The sequence below is a fragment of the Anser anser genome, assembly GCF_964211835.1.
Source record: "Anser anser genome assembly, chromosome: 1".
Lineage (NCBI taxonomy): Eukaryota > Metazoa > Chordata > Aves > Anseriformes > Anatidae > Anser > Anser anser.
Window position 1 is genome coordinate 83,745,511 of NC_139720.1, and position 20,584 is coordinate 83,766,094.

The window sequence follows — 20,584 nt, forward strand, 5'->3', positions numbered from 1 at the left end:
TTTAAAATAACTAGTTCAGCTCTGTCTGGTAGAGTTGACTGTCTTCTTGGTCACATTGAAATTTGGCTTAAGATATTGCAATCCACTTTACTTACTTTTTAATATATAATTCTCCCCTAAAAGGGCTGCTTTGTATGCTAAATTAAGTTTTATATATTCTTTTAAGTCACAGCAAGAACTCTTTCATGGCTCTGTGGCTATTATATAACATTGATTAAAATTAACCCTTCCCTAATCTTCAGTTCTATCCCACTATCTGAGTGGTAATGTTTAGTATACAACTTCAGAGATGTTAGTATATTTATACACTGTCACGGAATATTTATCTACAGTAAGTATTTATAAATCAAATAAACCTATAAAGAAAATGAGTCAACTTTTAAATCTGGCATGGCACACCAGTATTGCATATCACAGCAAAGAAAAAGAACAGTGTGAGTACTTGTGCATCAAAAGATATTATAAAATAGATAACATTCAATATTGAGATTGTATAGTTTATATATTAAGTATGAAAGAATGAAATTACAGATTAAAGAATTAGAACCTGATCCTAAAGCTACTGAAGTCAATGCAAAATACTCTTATCTCTAGAGCAGCAAAGATGACATAAAATAGAAAGACCACACTCGTAGTTACAAATCCAGAACTCTCTTTGGCATGTTTCATATTTTCCTCTTTGGTATAGGAGATGTCAAAACCCACTATTTCTGCAGACGAGGTGTGAAATGCCACTCATTTCTGTGTTTAAAAAAGGGTGAAAGACTAGTTGATGGTAAAAGTAGAATGAGCCAGAGAAAAAATATGTTCCTCCACAGGAAGCAGATTTTAAGGGAAAACTCACCCTATATTTTAGTCTGACAGTAAATATGCTAGATTTAGGCTATAAATAAACTAAAGGTGTCATTGCACTTTACAGTTTCTTCATTTGCAATATGTTTTTTCTTTACTATAGAGAGGACCATTTCATCAAATTTCTCACTTATTTGCCATGTAAATATTTGTAATTTGTTTTAAAGGACTGGACTCTTCTCAACCATGACATAGTATTCACCATGCAGGACCCTTGCATTTCTTTCCAGTGAATTCTAACATCCCCCTATTCATATTGGCAAAACATGATCTGACTACCAAACTGTTTATGGGAATGACAACTCCTAGCTCACTGAGAAAAAAAAAATACGTAAAGAAAATAAAAAATTGTGAAGTGATCATGTCTCTTCAACATGACATCCAGGGCAAACTCTGGAAAAAGCTGTGGGCTCAGCTTACAGGCTCATCTCCAGGGACTGCTAAATCATTATGCCTGATTACAAAAAATTCAGAAATGTTGTACGAACATAACTGGGTCCTTTACAGGACATGTCATCATCATCATCAGACTACAGAATGATACATATGCTTGCACAGTCATCCTTGAAATAAAAATCATTAATATTTTTATTTTAAGAAAAAAATCTTCAACACGCAGAATGGGAAATTCCCCATCCTCCCTTAATAGGTGCATAAGCACTGCTGAAGTTTCCAATGCCTTGGTAAATTGATCATTTTTCTGTGGCAAGGAATATTTGAGACTACTAAGCAAATGAGGGGATTTAAACTGGGACCCATATATTCTACATGGCTATTCTAGCCACTGGGATACTCCATAAAAATAAATAAATACAGTAATTAATTAATACACAAACCAAACCAGACTCCATCTCTTTCTTATTTTAAAAGAAACCAATCATGGTCATAATCCTCAGAGAACTGCAAAGGATGTGCATGATAAACAAGAAGAGAATCTGAACTGTGAATAACAGGTAAACTGAGACACATCTCAGTAGGTTTTTTCACTTTTAATGCTTGTCATAAGGAATGAGATTAAAGACATTACTCTTAGTGGCCTCCATTCAGCTTTAGATGGCTCCAGATTCAATTATTTTAGAACTCCTTCCAAAACAAAGTAACCCCACAAGCCTAGGAAACATCAGAGAGCACATGGAGACTAGATATTTAAAATTTAGGTGTTTCTGCATTCAGTGTTACTGTTTGCTAAATTCCTTTCTAAGTGTAGCTTAGCCACATAATTTTTTCTTCATTTTTTAAATGTCTATTTTTCTCTCTGCTTTTTCTTTCCTGCAATATACCATAGGTTAATCTTGCAGGTTCTTTATTCCTTTTAATTTAAAATATGTTTTGAGGAAATTATATTTTGTTATTTTCAAAATGATTTATATTTTAAAGAGTTATGTAAAATATCCAATTTTCTTTGGGCTCATTTTATTTTAGTGAACATAGTGGATTTGTATGCAATATATATACTTGGTTCTACATCTACAATACATTTTGCACAGCTCTTCTTTCTCTTTCTAAATCAACACAGCTCCACTAAATTAATTGAGGAAGGATAGACAATGTTATTCAAGTGCAATGCCACATCAGTGCTTTCAAGATGTAATGTTTATTTTTCTTTTCCAACAGTAACTCAAGGCAGGCTAATAATAGGTTTACGAGAATTTAGCAGGCAGGGGAGGTGAGGCCTGCAAGATACCATAAGCACTATTGATTTTTCTTAAGTGCTAGAGCTTTTAAAGAGGTTCCCAGAAAGAAGCATGCTATATAGAACAGGACTCTGTGCTCTGTCAATTTAGCTGGACATTGAAAGGTAGATACAGACTAGAAAAGCCAAACAAATGGAAAGATCTCTGGAGTTAATAAAAGTGAAGCTACGTTCCTTCAAAATTGCTTTGTAGGCAATTGGAAAGACATCACAACCATTCAGCTTCACTTCAGTGGAGCACCTTATGTGGAAGACATTTCAGTCCTAGTCTTCAAAGGTTAGAAGAGAGAGTGAGATAAATTGCAGGTTAAGTTATGCTTCAGAACTCTTCAGACACCAGGCATATGGCCAATTCACCAGTTATAGCCTCAAATCAACATTGACCATATGCATGACAAAAATATCTCTCACAGTGTCAAATACACAATTAATGTGACAATACTAAATGATCATTTTCAGCCATCCATTGCATTTGCTGTTTGCTTTCTGACAGATTACTGCATATGACAAAGTGTAACACAAAGAGTATACTTTCCCAAGGCCAATTGCTGAACAAGAGATCCATCAAGGCTCTTGAAATGCATTTTCCAAGTTGAAGTGATCTGGTGATCTGTTGAAGTGCTTTTCTACACAGAAAACTGAAGTCAAGAACATAGGAATTTAAAATGAGGGGTAGAAAGTTATTTATAACATATTCTTCCTGTAATATCAAAAGCACATTGTGAGACTTTTTGTGAATAATTCAGCAATTAGAAATGATTAATAAATGAAATTGAACCAACTCACTGACTTTTCAACTTCACAAAGGGAAAATACCAATCAGCTTTCAATGCTGAAAATCTGAGTATTTTGCTCCTAGACAATTTACAAGTAGATTAAAGAGATGCAACAGCAACCTAGAAACATGGTGCTTAGGTAGTCTACAAACAAATTCTTCATCAGTTGAAAACAAGCCCAGATTTTTGCCTCAAGCATGCTTTAAGCTGTATAAGAACAGCAATTTCTGTTTTGGTTTTGCAAAAAAATACAGCACTACAGAAAAAGATATCGTTTGTGTAGAAATTCATGTTTCTTAACCTCTGAGGGTATAGAGAAATTTGCATGTAAAGTGAAATTGGGTATTTTCAATGAACCAGTAAACATCAGAAATTCACACATAACTTGTTTTTATTTTATTTACTTTAAACAAGAGCAAAATTCACAATTTTTCAGCAGTAAAGTATTCCAGTAAAATCTAAATGCTGGAAGCATTGTGTAGGCTAAGCAGACAGTTTACTGCATGGATTTTTTCCCTGATCAGCTGTAGAGTACTGTAGGAGCTATTACTGAAGTTTTGAGTATGTAGCAAGACTGTGTAAACTCTAGGGGAGAAAAGGTTAACACTCATAGGCTGGTTAACTTCCATTTACCTAAATTTTGATATATAATGCACATAGCAATGAGAAGCACAAGTCTTGAAAATATCAACGAACTGTGGAATTAGTAACCTATAATCACCAGACTATGGAGCTGGACAGGCTGCACACATTCAAATGTTAGATGAGAACATGAACAGCATGTATCTGGTCATGCAGCTGAAGAATGTAGAGGTAAAAGAAATGTTTATATCCTGGATAAATATCATGATATCTGAAATTCTTACTGCTTTTCTGAGAAAATTGATTTTATCTTAACAAGTTAAAAAATGTCCAAAGACAGAGAAAAAAAAAAAAAAAAGTACTTCCTAAAAAAAAGGTTTTTAAGGTTTTTATTCTCATATATAGCAGGGAGCAGTCTTTAGCAGAGAAAAAAAAATGAAGAGTGGCTTCTTTAAGATTTTGTAAGCTAAAATAAAACTGAAATTAGTTTTCTAATTAGAAAAAAAATGGGTTTAAATTAATCTGTTTTTTTCTTTTTGATAAAAGCTTTGCCAACAGAATGAAAACTCCATTGTTAATGTCCTCCAAATTATGGAAGAGTGTGTACATATACACTTGTATGTTTCCTGTTTTGGCTCTCTCCAATTATCTCAGCTGTACTTTGGATCTTTGACACACCTACCTTATTTTCATGGGGAAAAAATAAAGAAATAATTGTTAAGAGGGCTACAGTAGAAAGGAGTGCCAATCAAAATGGAACATATTGAAAAGGTCAAATATTTTCCATTAATACATTCAGAGTCAGAGCTCTCTTTGTTCTTCAGCTTCTTCAGTGCTACAATTAATTCAATTAAACTAACTCTGAAGCTAAGAAGTATTGTCATAGATCATAACCTTTAAAAATGTCTGCATTCCCTCTTACACATTTACCTTACTTAGCATATTTTAATGATATCTCAAGGAAGAACTGTGTTAAATGTTCCTGGCTTTTTTTTTTTTTTTTTTTAAGCAGAAAGAGCTTTGGAGGTATTGTATTTAAAGATCAATACCCATCCATACAGTGAACTAGACATGGAAAGATAGAGTCATAAAAGAAATACTTCTCAAAATTCTTAAATATATATCATTTATATATATTCTGCCCATTCCTTCCCTGTCTTTGTATGTCTCAGGAAAGGATGATGGGTTGAAGGAGATAATAGTATGAAAAAAAAAAAAAAGTGGATGAAGCATATATTTGAGACTTTGGGTGGCTGTCGTATCGGAACAGCTAACTTCGTAATATAATGCTCAGGGATCTTTCAGAAAGTCTGAGGTAGCTTTGGGTCATTCCATCATTTTAAACAATAGTAGCATGGGAAGCCTGTATGACAATCAACACCTAAAAGATGGTAGAATAAATTGTAATGCAGGCAACATACTTATTCTGGTCCTTGCACCCTTATACAGGTATCAGAAAATGTTAATATTCCCAACTTATCTGTGCAGAGATATTTACTAAACTGCAATAATTAAAACTAGTTTCATATTCTTTTCCCTTTCTGATCTTATAAAAGGAAATTACTTCTGGTATGGGTCTCTTGCCTTGTCCATAGATAGACTCTTGTACCTCTTAGATGCATAGACTGGTCAGTGAGTAAGCTCCTCTAAACACACCTCTGGTCTTAAAGCAAATTTTTTACATTTTGGTGTTTGAACTCTGGAGAAATATCAACCTGTCACTAGCAACCAACATTCAGATAGTCTCTCTACATATACTTGTGTGTGTGCAAAATTTGAAGCTCTTCCTTTTCGCTTGCAAGAGTAGAACCAAAGCAAGTAATATTTTTATAATCCACTCATATTTCTCCTGTAATCGTGAGTCTATAAACTAGGAATGCGCAGTACAAAAAATATTGTATAGAACCAGATGGTAAGTTATCTTTCATAGCTAATGTCATGTCATGTTACTGATATTGATACACAGCCTAGATACACTAGCTACTAATTTAGATGTTTCTGCTCAGTCCTGAATCGTACTGAATTATAGGTGTACACTGAAAATGCCTCTTTTTTTTTTTTTTTTAATGACCTGTCCCATTCAAACTGGACTTGATGTTGATATAATAGAGTTTGACTCTAAACTGTACTTATTAAACAAACTTTTGTTTTTTTGGTGTGTGAAGAAGAGGCTAACTTTGGGGCTAGACATACAAACAAAAGTAAAATAACCCATCTTATAATTTCTGTATGCAAAGAAGGAAAGAAGGTTATGGTTTTGATCTCAAGATACTTAAGATGGTTCTTGAAGGTGGTACTTCAGAGGAGCAAGAGAAAATAAACAGTGTTGCAGGACAGAACCACATTTCCAGTAGTCTCCTCCCTAAAACCACACCTGGAAACTCACAATCCCCAAAACTTCCAAGCTGGGCCCAAGGCTTGTGGTCGTGCCTGGGATTAGCCAGGCTGTGGTTGACCTCAGTCATCATCCCGAGCCCATGCTGTCTCTTTGCTGGGGCTGCAGGAGGGAGGCACTGCACCATCCTGCAGCCCTCACCACCTCAGGCCTCACTGCGCTGCCCCTGCCTGCACTGAAGTAAGGCTTCAAATTCAATGAAGTGAATCAAAAGCCTCAAAGTGAGGCTTCAATGAAGTGAGGCTTGGCATTGCAAATAATTACAAAATAATGCTGAGGCACCTGTGAGGAAGGGCATTTTGCTGTCTTAGGTCAGGTTTCAAAAAAAAAATTAAAAAATAGTCCATACCTCAAACATCACTGTTAGACAGATGAAATAAAACTAATGTTAATTTAAACCCTTGTTGTAGTCCATATTCTACTTAAAAACTATCACTGAAGCCCTTAATCCTGTTTTCTTGTCAGAACTCTAACCCTCTTGAATACTAAAGCTTCTGAAAATATTAGATGGCTGCTAGGTGTATGTGCATAGATAACTCATATATTATGAGTTATGAATTTATCCCACTAACCTGATGACTTAATGAACCCCAAATCTGCCAAAACTGCAAAAAAAATCATTTTTCATGCAAGTATTATTTCATATTTAGGTGAGAATTATATCTAGTTGTATTTAAATACATAAGTAGCTTTTTACTTCCCTCCACTATGCCAAAGCCCACAAAGCTCCTGAACACCAAATCAAAACAAGATGAAGTATGGATAATTATGCTCATTCTCTGTATTTTTTAGAAGCAGAAGTTTTTTTTTTTTTTTTTCCTGAGCACTTTTTTGGTACAATTACCAATAAAATTTACAACTTACACAAATATACCACTATTTGTTCAAACATGGCATTTCTGCAAGGCATTAGTTCAAAGATACTGCATTGATTTAAATTGAAAAGAATTACCTTTCAGGGAAGATGCATTAACTTCAGTGAAGAGACATGGCAATGAATATAAATGAAAAATATATATATATATATTTCAGTAGACTATTTTGGCCTCAGTTCACATGAATTGTTTATTTATTTATTTATTTATTTATTTTGTGAAATAAATTGAATCCAAAGCAACAGTAGCTTATGACAATGTGTATGTATGAATTTCAACAAGGATTAAAAAAAAAGAAATAGAAGAGATATGAAATATGAATCAGATGGCCTTAAGGTCCCCCTTTTCCCCAAGGATTTTACCTACCTGCCTTTATTTATTGTCTGATTTAATAGACACTTGAGGAATTTTATTTTATTATTTTGGGATAGAGAAGAGTAAATCAATTTAAGCACTTAATGGGATTTCTGATTTAAATAGTCCTGTGAGCAGACTGATTAATGCTTTTTATTTTGTGTATCTTCCAAAGTAATGCAACCATGTGCATTACCTTGTGTCCTGTATTGCTTCTCATATGAAATATTTTTATGAGCATCCCCAGTAAAGAATATATTTTTCATGTCAGGATTTTTCTTTATTTACTAAGACTGTATTTGCATCTTAAGTTTAGAAGTAAGTCCTGTTGTACCAAAACCCACATTTTTATTGTGAGAATCACAGAACAAAACCAACAACAAATATATGTATATATAAAAAATACATGTATGTACATACACATATATGCATATAAATCCTTTGGGGTAAATATGATTCACCCACAAAGGTAAAGTGATTAGAATATAGTGACAAATGTGTACTAGTCAAGCAAAATGTTCAGCTCTATTGACTTTCATCAAACTGAAAAGGACTAGGGTCTTTGCTACAATTTAGGTCATTATACAGCCACTGTATTATACTGTAAGTTTACCTGTAATTTTTGTATTGATACATATAAATTCAAACAGTAAACATCCAATATTTCCTATGTGCTTCTCAGCTACTATTTTGACAACATTCTGATGCGTCTGAATTCTGTAGTTCCTCTTTGGTCCACATAAATAGTATATTTAATTGATTTCATATTGAGTTTCTTTTCCCTAGGTAACCCCTGTTGGAGGCCATCCAAACAACTGGGCTCAAGCAAGCCCTGAAGCAAGAAGCTCTGTCATGATGCTGAAGGAGAGTGGCGAGTTATCAAAGTCATTGCACTAGTTTTGAAGGACTGATGACAGCAAACAAAAAGGTGATGTGATTGTAGAAGAGGAGATGAAGAAGTCATTTAATTAAAAAAATAAGTTAAAGAGAATCTCACACACTGCTGGAGAAAATGCACTCATAGGAAAATTGTAAAATATATATCTTGGTACTCACAAACCAGTCATGGACTAGAATCATAGTTGTAAGAGTTAGAAAAAGAACTTGCTTGCATAAATTTTTACGGAGTATTTTAAAGACAGTAGCCTACTGTAAAACACATCAAACATATTTGTTATCTTAATAAGTATGTGTTGTCATTAATCTGGAAAAAGCAGTTAAAGTTGTAGATATTAACTTGTTAACACAGTTGCAAAAATGCTATCAATCAGAAGATAATTATCACACTCCATTTTCCTTACAAGCGCACACTAGCTGAGTAGCCAAGATATATTTTAACGCAATGTAGAAGAGAGTAGTTCTGATGATTTCATACTGAGTGTTGTTTTTCATCCCAGTGTCAGTCACTTGCATTTGAACTCTACCACAAGAGTGAAATATGACTTTTTTTTTCATTAATGATGTTTAATGATACAGAGTGCAATGATACACACCCTAATGATAGACCTAAAATTTAGATTTTCATCCATCACATGGAATTGGGAATTCACTAATGTAACAGAGAAGGTAAGGTGTTTTTAATATTACCTGCTAGTAGTTCTTTGCATTATTCTCTACCCCAACATCTAGATTGTACCTCTATATTATGATATTTGCAGGGATCATTTATTTAAAAACTTGTCACCATAACATCACAGAAATATTGCTCTTGATGCACTAATGAGGTGTAAATAAGTCATTGAAATAGAAATGTTTAGAATTAACATTTCTGTCATTCAACATATGATCTAGATAGAGGGTATACATAATTACATTATTATCCTCTGCAGAAACATAGAGTAACTACAGAAAACCTTCTTTGATGTTTGCTCTCAAGATTACTTTTAGTTAGGCAACTTGTCTAAGATGACAAGAAAGAACGAAAACTATTGGTGAGGAAGGAAAACTGGCAACAGCAGTGACTGTGAGGAAGAAACAGAAGAAGACAGAGGCTTCTTTGGTTCAGACATATTTGGCATTGCTGAGTAAAATTTCTTTTTGTTGCTATTAGAGACTGCGAAAATATATTGTGCACTGGTCTGGAAAGTTTTTTGTATATATGAAAATGAAGATTTTCTGTCCAGTACTATGATTCAGTTCATCAAAAGGATGAAAGCCTTTCAGTAGTGCAACAAAGGCCCAAACCCTGCCTTACTTAGAAAGGTCACTTGTTAAAAATGTGATGTATTCAAAAGTGAGATATTCTCTGAATAATATTTGTGCACATTTCAGTAACACTAATAGGTGTCTCTATTTCCATATATAAGACTTCATATGATTGTAATGTATGGCAATAAATGCTGAATTAGCAAATATCACAGGAAAATAGATGTTGGATTTAATGAAAAAAAATCACACAGAATATGGTAATTTCTGAAACAAATTTTTTAATTTATATTTAAAAATTAAAAATAAAGATCCAGTAACAATTTTTATTTCTATGTTGAACTGTAAGAATTGCTGAAGATAGACCAGAGCTCTGTTTTTCGCTACTGATTTATTTCAGAAGGAAAAGAAAAAAAAAAAATCCCTTTCAGTCAGATCTCCCTTTTTTCTATCTCATTTTACTTTGACTATGTACAATTTCTCCACTTGAAACCCCTCCAAAAATTCCTTAATAAGAAACCATCAAAAAACTTTATTACCTGGATCTTTTGAATTCTTAGAGGTGTATTGGGGTGAGGGTAGAACAAAGGCGTTAAACTTGCCTTAGAAAGAACGGTGACACACTAATCTTGTAGTGAAAATTGTGTAACTAGGCTTTGTACACGGAGAAAATGAGAGTTTGAGAAGGGAATGTGAAGATGCACCTGTGATTTTCCTCTTCACCTTCTGAATTTAAGTCTTGAAAAATTTCTTCAAAAATTGCCCAAAACACTCATTGCTTTCTCTTAAAATACAAATTTGGGAACAGCTAACTATGGCCTTTCTCCTTCTTACTGAAAAGAGGATTTAAACATGAAGTTATGCAGCCAGGGTTGCTATAGCTGAAACATCTTACACATTAATGAAAAACACGCCAGCTTCAAAAGGAGGAAATGGGAACTTTTTCCAAAGCTGAAACATCACCTAGTAGACTGACAGAATTTCCAGAAACTAGATTTTTGAATATTGTCAGGCAGAGAATTAAAATGAAACTAGCAGCCCACATACTCTAAGAGAGAAATTGAACTAGTGAGTCATTGTTTAAATAACTAGCAGATGGAGGGGGAGGTAGCCTGCCATGTTTCTATTTAAGAAAACTATTATTGTGAATCATGGGACAGTGACTGTAAGACACACTCAGAAGTTCTATTGAATTTATCATTTCAGGAGAAGCAGAAAAGTACCTTGCTTGCTTTTTCTACCAGGGCTTGTATATTTACCTGCTTGGGGAACTAGGGGTTTAGGAAGTTGCACTCAGAAGCAGAACATGGGGCAGCTGGAGAGCTTGTGTCACTAAGACCTCCAGCCATGCTCCAGATCAGATATAAACTCCTTTAAAGTTTTGCAGGTAATCAATCTAATTACACACTACTTAAGCATGTAAACTTTTTTTTTTTTTTTTTTTTTTGAGTAGGGTATGAACATCTAATTATGTGTGGATGTAATATCACTTGACCACCAGGGAAAAGATTTTTTTCTGACTGGTGTTTTGAGAACAGATCATTATCTGGTCATCTGGTCTAACTTATCATTGCACAGTAACTTCAGTGTAGTTAATAGCAATTTGTGGAATAGTAATTTATGTGGAATATGCAGCTCTGGTGGCTTCATATGCATACTCACTGTGTATTTAAGCAATCCACTTAGCTTTGAAAAGCAACTCTCTCTGGTCACTCAGCTGCCAAAAGACTACGATACCTCAGATATAGATGACTGACTTGTCTGTGTGAATTATCATTCTTTAGCAAGTGAATCAGCAGTCCAAAAGACAGTCAAACTGATCAAAATTTAGTACAGAACATACTAATATAGAAGAAAATAAATCACTCTAACCTTTAATTTGGCATTCTGGCTTCCAGTGGGATCTAACTTCAGCTCCTTCACTTTTAAAAAACTTTAACTAAGAGCTTGTACCCAAGCTAATGAAAACATGACAGGCTGAAAGTTGGCCAAACACAGCCAGACTTAGAATAGCAAGACCTAAAAAAAAAAAAAAAAAAAAAAAGACTATTAATATATTTTATATTAATATTATTATATTAATATATTTTTATTTATATGGCTTTATATTGCTTTTCCTGTCCATCCCTTTGATTTTGGTTACAGATGTTTATCAGATATGCCAAAAAATATATATAGAGAAATGATTGGGCTTTGGCATCTTTGAGAGTGTAACGATGATGATCTTTTACTTACCTTTAAGCATGCACTATCTTCCATGACGAGTATGTAAATGATTTAGTGATCTACACAGCACAGACATTGATGCACTTTCTCAACTTTTTTCTTGTCATTGTAAAAGCAACTCAGAAGAAAGAATAAATTAATGGCCAGTTATATTTAAACTGAAATAGTGTCTCTAAAAGAAATACATAAAAGCTAATGGGGTTGCTATTATTAGTTTTACTTTCATTAAGGTGGCTTTTTTTTTTTAACTGTAGTTGTCTGCTTGAGTGTATTTTACTATTGTACTTCACCTATCAAATGTTGCAATTAACATTTTAAAGAGCAGATCCAATCTAGGCTATAATTAATGCAATGGTTTAATTCTGGCTGTCCTACTCCAAAACATAAGATTTACAGAAATGATACAAATTACAAGGAAAGAAAAATATCACTGCATTAAAAACAAACAAAAGCAATAATGTATTTTAGATCTTGCTCTTAATGGGCACTATACTTAATGGTCTGTCAGTATTTTCATTATAAATACAGTTATTGAACGGTTTATAACTCAATTTTATCAGTGTCTAGCTGAAACTGTGAATCTACTTTCTGTACAAATTGTCAAAGTACATTTCTGGCGGGGTACAAATTAGAATAAATCATTATATGTAAGTTGTTGGGCTTTATTTATTTTATGATTCAAAAATACAGCTGATGTTTTCAAGACAATTCATCTTCAGGCCCTTTACAAAAGAAAAAGTAAATGGCAGTCTTCTACCCTGGAATTTTTACTAAAATAAGGATGAGCAGTAAATGTGCTTGATAATATCCAACTGTCATTTAGCATAAGATAAAGTCAATTTGAGTCATATCAGTTTCTGCTCAGCTGGGAACTTGTCTTATTTTTTCTCTCCAAAATTTATGCTATACGGCAGTGAGCAATTCTACACACAATATATTTAAGCAATAAAAGCAGAAGAACAGGGCTTTTTCTGAGAATTAACCACCTCCTGGGAGCCAATGATCCATAGCCCTGGAAAGGGTCATTAACCCCAAAGAAATGTCCACTGTTGCAGTTGTTATTGATATGAGCTGAAAGAGTGTACACATTTTTTTTTTTTAAAGGGGGGGAGGGAAGGTAGATTGTTAGGAATTTATATTTTTATATATGAAAATATCCTTAGTAAAACAACTAGATGATGTTCATATAATAAGAAAAATGTATTTTGCAACAGTTCATCATATTCCAGAAATTTTAGTCAGTGGTATAACGTGATGAAATGTATTTGATTATACGGTTCTTGAAAGACTCTAGTAACATGACAGAGAGAAAAGGTTTAAGAAAAGAGCATAGACAAGCAAACTAAATAGATGATGAAGCAACCTGATAAACTGAGAAGACAAAGGCAGAACAGGGAGGAGACTAAAATTAGAGACAGCAAAGAAGTTGGAGAGGAAGAAAAAAATAAAATTTGTCTAAGTTTGTCTGCAAGTGTTTCACACTTTGATAGTTTTTTTGATAGAGTGCAAAAACAGAGGTATTCAGAAAGCTAAGATAAAGAAGGGCCTAATAGATATATTTCAGATGAAGTTTATGTTTGGATCACTGACTCCATTCCAACATTATCCGTGTGGATAAATTTAATATGCTATTTATTTATTCATTTATTTGTTTTCTGGGAACAGTGTTTTGTCATGGAGAGGTAGAAATTCAGCAATTTCTGCAAGAAATTGGAAGCTACAATATACTTCACAGACTACTGAGTTGAGGTAGACAAGCAGAGTAAGGATATGCTTTGTAAAGGGCAGAACATTTAAGAGGTATTGTCCTTCTCTGTATGGTTTATACATCTGTTCGGTTTATACCTCTGTTTACAGTATCTGAGGGGTTTTAGGCATTCAGAAGCAACTTTCTACTGGATAACTGTTTTTTTAAACTCCAAAAATATAGAAACTTTACTTCTAAGCAGAAGTTATGTCTTCAATAAAGGCTTAAATTTGAATTTTTGTTGTTCAATTTCTCTATAGATACTGTGAGATGATACTCCAATGCAGAACAGGAAGCTAATATGTTGTTAATAACTGTTTTTCCTTTGGTAACTATGGGATATTGCTCCACCTATCTAGAACAGATTTAAACTCTTTGACTCTGGTATTTGCCTTAAGGGCATTCTTTCAGGTATTATAGAACTTCAAGGTCTAACAGCCTAGTTTTCTCTAGTGTTGAAGTAAATCGCATATTGGATGCAATGTCAAACTACCTAATCTGAGAGAAAAACATGATCCTAGTTTTTTTGTTCTGCCTAGGGCAATATGAAAAAGAAAGCTCTAAGACTAGACCAAGCTCCAACAAAAGCTGTTTAAATAACTGGTAAACTATTATGTTTGATATTATGAAGTCCAAGTTCTTAACATAAAGGTTGTAAAAGTGCAATAAGAAAACAGTCATATAGATGGAAAATGTTTTCCAGTAAACATTAGGCACTGGATAAGACTATTTTTATACATTCTATGCATTACTGTAGTACGATACAGTATATGATATCAGGTGTCACACATTTTAGAGTCAAATCATTTTCATTCAACCACATGCAAGGTTATGACCATCAGTACACATACACATGGCTATAAAAATGTCCGGTAAATAAATTGCAGATTTAATTTCTAGTCGTGGTAAGAGTAGTATATATTTTACCTAATATATAAAATACCAAGCCTTGGAGACACAATAAAGGATATTAGAAAAAGATAAGCTGTTCAAAAACCTAATGTTTTTTATGGTTAATCATAAACCATGAATAAAAGCATTCCTGTATATTTCACATTGCTTATTGCCACATCACTAGTGTTATCAGTTAAAGTTTTGTATCAGTAAAACCTAAACATAATTCAAAAAGAATCAGCATGAATTTATGGTCACTAATAAAATAAAAAAAAAAAGTGGAAAATGTAATTTTCTATCATGTCTCACAGGATTTATAATTAATTTCAGATAGGAAATGAAATGAAATTAAATTATAGCCAGTAGGTCATTTTTTCTGAAGGGTATATTTACAATTGCATGTTGATGAAATACATGCATTCTAATGCAAATATAAGTTAAAGGATCTGGAGAGACCTGCAAGAGCCATGGTCTCTTCACAGTAAGAGCATTCAGACTATATATTCTTAAACTATCAGGCACCCTTTTCATGAAAACATAATTACAGGTGCACTAAGGTTCTTGTGAAGATTATTATTACTTTCAATGGTTTTATACAAGGCCTTGAATTAACAGAAAAATCTTTTATTACAAGGTGCAAAAGACTGTTCCTATCTTATTTACTCTCTTTTTTTTACAGAATAGTTAATAATTTAGTGCATAATCAAATATATTTTTCCTGATTTTACATTTCAGTCTAATTCCACTGACTTGAGTGAAGCATATCCTGATCTATGCTGCTGTGAAGAAAGTTATCAGAGCACAAGTTTCCAGAACTTTTGACACGATTTTGGCTTATTTCTCTTCTCTTAATTTTCTGTCTTCTACTCATTCTTACTGTATAGCTTTCCATTCTAAGGTTGTGCTGTAAGTATCCAGTAGAGTAATTAAGTTTAAGAGAACATTAAATATGACCTTATTATTTTTAGAGGACGTAAACATCCTTAAATTGGATTAGCCAAGAGCTTCAAAAAGGTGCCTGGAAATAAGCTTTTCTGAACTGTGGCTTAAGGCCCAAGCATTACACGTAACCAAGATACTATCAAATTCTCTGTCTCTGTTTTCTGTGCTTGAGTTACTTCTGGGGGAATTGTGCATAGCATACTTATCTCGGAAAGTCTCACTTGGCCACTTCTCCACTGAGTTTGGGGACAGGAACTGCATGTCCAATCCATCTGCAGAGTTTGGTCTGTTTTGAAATGACATCTAGCTAGCTAGCTATATGCATGCATGTGTGTACTTTTCCCTTTCACAGGAGCAGGCATCTCAAGTCCCACATAATCTCTGAAAAATTAATTTTATGGTTCAAAGGATTCTTGAGCCACGTTCTTCCAACTCTGCAAATAAACGCTTGTCTGCTTGTTTGAGCAGGAAGAAGAATGCTTGCTAGAAAGGAAGTGGGTTTTCGATGACTAGTTTAATCCCTCAGTTTGGAAGAAGTTGGTCCAAATTCACAGTTCTCTGAGTTTCTGAAGTGCTCAAGAGTTACAGAACCACGGATGAGTTTACTGATGATATTCACAGAAGGAATATCTTTCTTTAGCAGAAGAACCTGAAAGGCCAATTCTGCCTTGATATTTCCCTCCTAGTATTCTTTCTACCTTCTCTTCTTCATCTTTTCTTCTATTTTGGGGGGATTTCATTTTTTTTATTATTGGAATATCATCTTCTGTTTTTGTATCATTTTTGTAAAAAAGCACTTTACTAAATTGTTGTCCAAGTTCTGAAAGCATAAAGTTCTTATGATGGAACAGTATAAAAAGCATGCGCTTATACTACTTAATATGTTGCTATTCCAGCAGAAACAAACAAATAAACAAACAAAAAACAAAGGAAAATATTTTTAAATAAATAAACAACTATATAAATAATAAATCTAATTCAATTTACACCTTTTGAGTATGTGAAAGCATCTACCTTACTAACATATTTTTTATATGTCATTTATCATTATTGGTGAAAAGAGGAGGAATATTTGAGGTTTGTATTTTTTAAGATTTTCTAGAACTGGCAAGTACTTATGTATAGTGTGTACATTTTAGTATATTCTTAACATAGATATCTTTTACAATTTTTGTAGTGACAAATGTCATTTTCTCACAAATGCCAGAAATAGGACTAACAGCACTGAGACTATTACCAATTCATTCATTAATGTGGATAATGCTTTTCACTTCCTTCTAACTAAAATTTATGTAAAGGAAAGGTAACTTCCTCCTTCAGGTCCCCTTTTTCTCACAACTCCAAAACATTCACTGTTTCATATTATGCCATATTTTCTTGATAACTGATCAATCTTTCTGCTTTTTTCCTGACATTATCTAATGGGTCCAAAGTTTTCTTTAAATATAGTCCCAGAGCTAGGCAAACTACTTGTGATGTGTAAAGGTTGTGGAAAGGTTATGTCACAGAGCTGACTGACAAACTTACATTTTATATTCTAGTAGCATGTCAGTCTTTCTGAAAATGTGACATTGTCACACTGAGGTTTCACTACATTCTCTACTTACAGGTCTTTTTTGTACAACCAGTAATGTTGCAGAGGTAACTATTCACAGTGTAAGAATTTATTATATGCCTATGCAAAGGGACTTTTTTTTTTTTTAAATAAGCCATACATTGTTGGTTTTTTTCAACTAATTTCTCCATTCTGACAATTTGAACCAACTTCCTAGAGGGTTGCCACCTTACAAAATGTTTGGTATCTGTAAAATGAGCAAGACTATTCTATCAGTCAGCTCATACAAGAATATTGAGGCTCAGAACAAACTTTTTAAGAATTATCAATATATTATTCCAGTTTGATTGTGGGTCAATTTTAAGTGCTCCTTGAGTATGCCTTTCCAGCTGTTTTTTTAGCACATTCGGTTGGGTCATATTTTCTTATCTTGCTAATAAGTACAGCAAAAAAAGCTTTACTGAACTCAAAACAAAAACAACTCATCTTCTCCACGGTCCTATAAGCTACCACAGAAAGACATTGGATAGATTTAACATCATTTGCTCTCAAACAATCTGTATTGCCATTTATTGTTGTCCTAATTACCACTGAAGTGATTACTTTTCTCAAGCATTTTTTCCAGTATTTCCCTAGAAACTGAAGATAAGGGAAATATAATTCTGAGGGTCTTATTTTCTTCCTTTAAGATGAAACAGGCTATAGTTGAAATTTTGCACTCTTTCAAAATTTCTGAGAGGTCTTAAATATTTCTGCTTTAGATAATTTTATAATTTAAGTGTGTTGTATTAAATGGTACCATTTAAAAACATTCAGAATATCTGAGTACATTATACCTATCCTTTTTCCTACCTATTTCCACATCTTTTTCCCCTCTGTTCTCTGTGCTGATAAACTGCTCAGAGTTGACCTTTGAAATGTGTGATTTATGTTTGATTAACACTTTATTTTGTTATTTATATTTACTAGTCAAAATTAATACTTTTGTCCTTGATTAGAAGTTTGATCCATGAATTGTACCAACTCAATAAATAGGAACAATGTGGATATGGTATTATTTAATGTCTATTTTTCCACTTAAAATGACAGAATGTGGTCCTGAATTTTAGATTTTCTGAAAAGGGAAAAATTATTATTTTTTGAAAAATTCAACTATGCACTTAATTCATTAAGGATCACTTTTAAAACTAGGTTTTGGATATATTGCTTGGGCACTTGGCTGTCAAAATAAATAAATAAATAAATAAAATAAAATCTTTTGGATTTCCAAAGGACAAAAATATTCAACTCTCCACTTTACCTGCATTTAACACATTCTTTACACATTTTATTAACCCATCAGAAGGAAGAATATCACTGGGCCTCTTGCCTGATTAAAATACTCCCCATCTGCTTTGTCTCCCAAGCTAGATTCATTGGAGAATTTTCTGTCCTTTTTATTCAAGCAGCATATGAAAATTATAAATCATAAAAACTGTTTTAAACCTGTTCTTTTACCAGTTCAGTAATTCCACCAGAAAATATTTTATTAGCCATTTTGCCCTTTATCTTTTAGCTTTTAGTCAGCTTTCCCTTATTCTCTCATTTCCTCTATGCGAAAAAACTGCAACCTTGACAATAACATTTTTGAAAAATACTGGTAACTTTTACTTAACTCATGCATTCCACTCATAATTCAGAAGCAGTCAATTCAAAATAAACTATTCTCTTTGGTAAAAAAATAAATAAATAAATAAGTAAATAAATCTGGCCTAATAAAGGCAGTTTGATATCTTTTACTGATTTTTTACTGTAATTTATAGTGTGGCTTCTGAAAATTTAAGTATGGTAAATTGTATTCTCATTCTTTCTACAATAATCATATTCTCTTTGCAGGGTATTCTAGGGAAGCAGTGAAGCATGATAACTCATCATGATTTCTTTTTAAACTATACTAAACATTCAATTCACTGAGTGGAAAGATAACCTTAAACTGTATATACTGCAAAGCTGCCTTTTGAGAGGAGGGATGGCCCTCTGGAAAACAACAGTCGTGTAAATATAACCCTTAATTTTTGGACTGGATTTCTGCAAACTTTCTTAGATTCTGATAAAACTTCTTCCAGCTGGAAGAGAACAGAGAGAGAACAGAATGTTCTTGAGAGAACAGAATGAAATAATGAAAAAATAGATTACAAAATATTTTCACTTAAATTGAAAAGGAAAATTAATCTCTAATCTAGCAAAGACTTGAGCAAACTCAACACTGATTCACCACAGAGAAAAACCTGAGAATGCTACCGCTTCTTTGCTCTGGTGCCATATGATTTTAAATTTGATAAAATTCTACTCAGGACAGGGACATTAAAGCAAAATTTCAATCAGTACTTCCAGTCTCCTTGAGAGAGTGAAATATTTCTCAAATGGATAATCTATTTGAATTAAATTAGGTGAATCTAACATTCATTTCAAAATCTTTTGTTTCTTTTGTCAGCCTTGCAATGTAGGGAGCATAACTCTTGTCTTCTGGAAGCTGTTGCTATCAACATAATTTAGATCAGTGTAGATGACTGTTGTTAAGATGTACAAATGAAGCTCAGCTAGCCTCAGGATTGAGGAATCAGTGCTTCTTTTACCAGTTTGGCTCTATTTTCTTCCCCATTATCTTGTAAAATCTAATTTTAGAGCACCAAATGGAGTAGCTTTTATCATTTCTTTTTTATTTCATAACTCCACAACCTCTCATTCTGAATTTTGTGTATTTTCATAAATTTTCCTTTCTTCTGCTGTTTATGCTTCCAAATCATGTACAAAATAGTCTCTCTTCTTGAAAGTCCCTTCAAATACTGAATTTAAAGGTTTCTCCATAAACCTAATCCCATTTTTTCACTCAGAAATCTGTATATACTTTGTAATTAGGCCAAGTGGCTGGAAGTGTGCTGCTTGCATCATCATTTATTTATTTATATTGGTATTCACCAATTTATTACATATATATTATTATAGAATATTATTACAGAATAAGTTACAGGAGGTTCATAGACTGCTCACAGAAGCAGGTTGAGCCATGGGCGCAAGGTCTCTCCTACCTTGATCTGCCACTTCTGCGTGGTAATCTCTGGCGGAGCAGACTGCCATGTATTCACCCTAAGATGCCAGAGCAAGATGCACTGGAATTAATTTGTCGAAGACCATTTCTACATGATAAATGCAAGATTAATACTCAGGGCTTCTTTGTGGGAGGACAGTTTCTCTGGTGCTCTGGAGAACCTAATGATGACAAACAAAAAATTGTATGTCACCAAAGTACTATGCAAATAGGGCAAAGTAGTTTTTCAGACAAAGTAGAAATGGTTCTGAGTCAGGAAACTATTTGAAATTAAGCAGTCTTTAATTTACCTGGGCAATTAATTTAAGCTGCCATAATTATAACCTATTGTGTCTGAGAAATGACTTTGCTCAGATGGTCGTATTTAAAAGTGCTAATACAGCACAAGTTTAGAAGAGGAAAATTTGCTTGGAAAGATTTAGAACTAGCTCTTTAGCTGTGACAGATAGGAACAGTTCCA

At 33.4% G+C, this 20,584-nt stretch overlaps 1 protein-coding gene across 1 annotated transcript in view; it reads right to left on the reverse strand.

Annotated features, from left to right (window-relative positions):
* Positions 1-20,584, reverse strand: part of LOC310903694 (inositol 1,4,5-trisphosphate receptor-interacting protein-like 1) — a 121,075-nt gene that overhangs the window by 16,359 nt on the left and 84,132 nt on the right. Inside the window, exons 12-13 of the mRNA XM_083847405.1 lie at positions 20,105-20,285; positions 11,545-11,691 (exon numbers count right to left, since the gene is read on the reverse strand). The gene's annotated coding sequence lies outside the window, so the exon portion shown is untranslated. The remainder of the gene's footprint in view (positions 1-11,544; positions 11,692-20,104; positions 20,286-20,584) is intronic.